This window comes from Amphiura filiformis, chromosome 1 (genome assembly GCF_039555335.1).
Source record: "Amphiura filiformis chromosome 1, Afil_fr2py, whole genome shotgun sequence".
NCBI classification, from domain to species: Eukaryota; Metazoa; Echinodermata; class Ophiuroidea; order Amphilepidida; family Amphiuridae; genus Amphiura; species Amphiura filiformis.
In genome coordinates, this window is record NC_092628.1 from 45,721,561 (window position 1) to 45,726,446 (window position 4,886).

The following is a 4,886-nucleotide window of genomic DNA, read 5'->3' on the forward strand; positions in this document are numbered from 1 at the left end:
TAGGCCTATATGGACATAATATAAGTGTGCTCTTTCATAGCTTTTCATTTAATGACATAAAATTTGAAAAATATTGTAAGGTTAACACTTGAGGTTTTGACTTTTAAAATCTACATTTTGGTCAAAATCGTGCATGGGTAGGTCGTTTTCAACAGATTTACCGCATTCGCCTTGCTATAAACATTGAATTGCGTTATCTGTTGACCAAATGAAAAAAGCGTTTTTAGAGGGAAGTGTTAGCTTTCGTTCGATAAAAATAAATTGGAAGTCAGAAGGGAACACTTGAGGTTTTGAGAAAAAAACAATCACAGAGGCCTATATAATTCTTCAGCTGAATCTCACACAACTCTTTGATGCTATGCACTCAACCGTGTAGTGTAATGAAAGACTGTGTGGAGACAATTCACTGTTAGCTTGGACAGTGTTGGACGAAATTGTGTGCTCAGGTACTAGTGTCTCGAGGTGGAGACTGTGCATAGAATAGATGGTTTATAAGAGAATCGTTTTTGCAGCCAAACCTTTCCATTTGTATCGGATATCTCACCGCGGGCGGTAACCCTGCTCTTTGAAATGTGATTTAGTCTTATACCTCAGATAAGTCTGTCGTTGGTGGCATACTTTTATGTTACCGTATCACCCCGAGTTCTAGGCCTAGAAATCATGCGCGTATATTGAGGGGGGATTTGTTTGTTTGTATGAAACATAAACGATGCATGCTGATAGAGATGATTTGATGATGAATTAGTTTATTGTCCTCGCTAAGCACAACCCACTCCCTATCCCACCGTGCACCTAGTCTTCCCCAAGTGTCTTAGCTAGGTTCCTCGCCTCCCCCACATTCGATATCTCCTCTATCTCGAGCTCTCCTCCCCTTCCCTTCCACTTCCAATGCTCACTCCCATCTGTTTCTCTTTCTCCCCCCCCCCCCCTTACCTCCCCCAGTAGGGCCTACACGCTCTTTCCCCCTCTCTCCGATTTGTTTTCCAGTAAAAATTGCTTCAATAAAAGTCACTAGCTTATATATTGGAAGGGACCGTTCACAAACACTTGTTAGGGGGCCCTGATGCAAAAAAAAAATGGGGAGGGGGGCTTAAAATTTTGACCCTCCTAGGGGGGAGGGGCTGAAAAATGACCACAAATTTTCCTGGGGAAATTGAGTTTATATGCTTTTCTATGGGGTTGACCCATAATTTTCATGTTAAAAAGGGGTCCTAAAATTGTTGAGGTCTGGAAAGGGGGGGGGGGGCGAAAAATTTCGCAATAATTGTTTTGCATCAGGCCCCCCTAACAAGTGTTTGTGAATGGTCCCGAAGTCTTATAATGGCTTTCCATCGAGTCTTGCGCATGTGATAAGGACATGAATCAAATTTGTTTATCACCTTTTGTAATGTCGAATGCAAATATTTCACAGCTAAAACAGCCATGGCGTAGGCCTATTAGATTTTATGAATCACGTTTTTCAATGTAAATTGACATGCTCGATTTCTCTCCTCGTGAATATTGCACTGCAAAATTTAAACATTTCTTTTGTATACTGAGATCATTAAATTCAAACCAAGTGATTATCTTCTTCACACCATTATATAAGAAACTGAAATGAAACCCCGGGAATGAAACCGAATCTCCTTGCTATACAAGTTAAGTTTGTTCAATTCAAAGGAACAAAGATATCAATAATCATGTGAGTCAAGATCTTAGGCAGGATAATAGAAAACCACGTGACCGAAACCAAAACCAAAACTAAAACCAGAGACGAAAATACCTATCGTCTCAGCTAAAACTCAATATCTGAAATGATAATTTCGGATAAGTGTTTTACAACTTGCTTTAAACTGTTTTATGCTATTTTGGCGGCCATTTTGAATGATCACCCCTATATTTTCCCAAGAATTGGCTATTGCTCATTCCGGTGCCGGGGCTCATTCTAATGACGCTATAGTAGGCCTATATGGACATAATATAAGTGTGCTCTTTCATAGCTTTTCATTTAATGACATAAAATTTGAAAAATATTGTAAGGTTAACACTTGAGGTTTTGACTTTTAAAATCTACATTTTGGTCAAAATCGTGCATGGGTAGGTCGTTTTCAACAGATTTACCGCATTCGCCTTGCTATAAACATTGAATTGCATTATCTGTTGACCAAATGAAAAAAGCGTTTTTAGAGGGAAGTGTTAGCTTTCGTTCGATAAAAAAAAAATTGGAAGTCAGAAGGGAACACTTGAGGTTTTGAGAAAAAAACAATCACAGAGGCCTATTCTCCAGCTAGAATCTCACACAACTCTTTGATGCTATGCACTCAACCGTGTAGTGTAATGAAAGACTGTGTGGAGACAATTCACTGTTAGCTTGGGCAGTGTTGGACGAAATTGTGTGCTCAGGTACCGTACTAGTGTATCGAGGTGGAGACTGTGCATAGAATAGATGGTTTATAAGAGAATCGTTTTTGCAGCCAAACCTTTCCATTTGTATCGGATATCTCACCGCGGGCGGTAGCCATGCTCTTTGAAATGTGATTTAGTCTTACCTCAAATAAGTCTGTCGTTGGTGGCATACTTTTATGTTACCGTATAATTACACCCCGAGTTATAGGCCAAGAAATCATGCGCGTATATTGAGGGGGGATTTGTTTGTTTGATAGAGATGATTTGATTATGAATTATTGTCCTCGCTATTAAGCAAGCTTAAGCACAACCCACTCCTATATCCCACCGTGCACCTATAGTCTTCCCCAAGTGTCTTAGGTTCCTCGCCTCCCCCACATTCGATATCTCCTCTATCTCGAGCTCTCCTCCCCTTCCCTTCCACTTCCAATGCTCACTCCCATCTGTTTCTCTTTCTCCCTCCCCTTACCTCTCCCACAGCCCACATACACTCAGTCTCTTTTCTCCTCTCTCCGATTTTTTTTCCAGTAAAAATTGCTTCAATAAAAGTCACTAGCTTATATATATTGGAAGGGACCGTTCACAAACACTTGTTAGGGGGGCCCTGATGCAAAAAAAAGGGGCGGGGGGCTTAAAATTTTGACCCTCCTAAGGGGGGGGGGGGGGGCTGAAAAATGACCACAAATTTTCCTGGGAAAATTGAGTTTATATGCTTTTCTATGGGGTTGACCCATAATTTTCATGTTAAAAAGGGGTCCTAAAATTGTTGAGGTCTGGAAAGGGGGGGGGGGGCGAAAAATTTCGCAATATTTTTTTTGCATCAGCTCCCCTAACAAGTGTTTGTGAATGGTCCCGAAGTCTTAAAATGGCTTTCCATCGATTCTTGTGCATGTGATAAGGACATGAATCAAATTTGTTTATCACCTTTTGTAATGTCGAATGCAAATATTTCACAGCTAAAATAGCCATGGCGTAGGCCTATTAGATTTTATAAATCACGTTTTTCAATGTAAATTGACATGCCATATCAAAACCTTTCTATGTGAAAAGTAACATGTTTTTACCCAAAATAATATTCACTGCGCAATGAAAAACGAAAGTGACCTTCATGAACGCGAGCTATGTGGAGTCATGCTAAAATAGATCGTATAGTCTACGCAAAGTCTACGCTTGGTCGCATTTCACTGTAATGCGAATTATGCTGTGCCATATAGACTGTGACTAAGACTAGCAGACCCAGCGAGTTATCGAAGGGACTAGAACTGACTTCTGATTAGGGGGTACCCATAGTTTTTTGTATGCGGCGAGACTAAATTCAGGTCTATCATAACCATTTTAGATGACCATTAGGGAAAATGTCTATACAGTCGATTAACCTGAGGACATTTTTAATAGCGTAGCGCTGTTTCGTAGAGTGACTGTTGGAACAGGGCAGGTTTGACAGGAAAACCCCCCGGGGGGGTCACTCCCATTGTGGCCTGTACACCATCCGCGATAATCAACTTTTGAAAAGCACCCTAACAAGGATTTAACCCTTGGCTAAAACGACACCCTAAACAGGGATTTCATTCCTAACATCAAATTTCATACCCTAAATTTCATTTCCGCGTATTTAGAAATTGCAATTTTGCTACCCTTTTTTAAAATTTTCATGTTTTTGACACCCTAAACTCGATACGCGCGTATCGTGACTACCCACGAAAAACGACCCTTTTTACGCGTTTTCATTATCGCGGATGGTGTACAGGCCACAATGGGAGTGACCCCCCCCGGGGAAAACCCAGAAAAACTTGATTCCACGCAGGAAAGGAACACAATTTAGTGAAAACATGGAATAAATAAAAATTCAGACGGGTTCATGGAAGCACCTACAGCTTCAAAAAAAAAATTATTTTAGGCTTAAGGAATATCTCGAGGTAATATAAACGTGGGAATATAATTCTGAGTTCACTAGTTCGAAATTGACGGCGATTTAAAGAAAAATTTGGCCATTTTAGCCAGTTTTCTGTTGCGTTTTGAATGGCCAAGTCTGTCGTGGATTCACTGATTCTGAAATGTTACTAAAGGTTTTGATATGTCGATTTCTCTCCTCGTGAATATTGCACTGCAAAATTTAAACATTTCTTTTGTATACTGAGATCATTAAATTCAAACCAAGTGATTATCTTCTTCACACCATTATATAAGAAACTGAAATGAAACCGAATCTCCTTGCTACAAGTTAAGTTTGCTCAATTCAAAGGAACAAAGATATCAATAATCATGTGAGTCAAGATCTTAGGCAGGATAATAGGAAACCACGTGACCGAAACCAAAACCAAAACTAAAACCAGAGACGAAAATACCTATCGTCTCAGCTAAAACTCAATATCTGAAATGAGGCATTGTCACAGAATTCTGTGGTCATGACGTTGTAGCCTTTTGAGTGTATCGGGTATCTAGTATTGCGCATCGGCGTTTCAGCAGGTTTCGGTATTTAATATCGCCCGTCACTAGTTGAA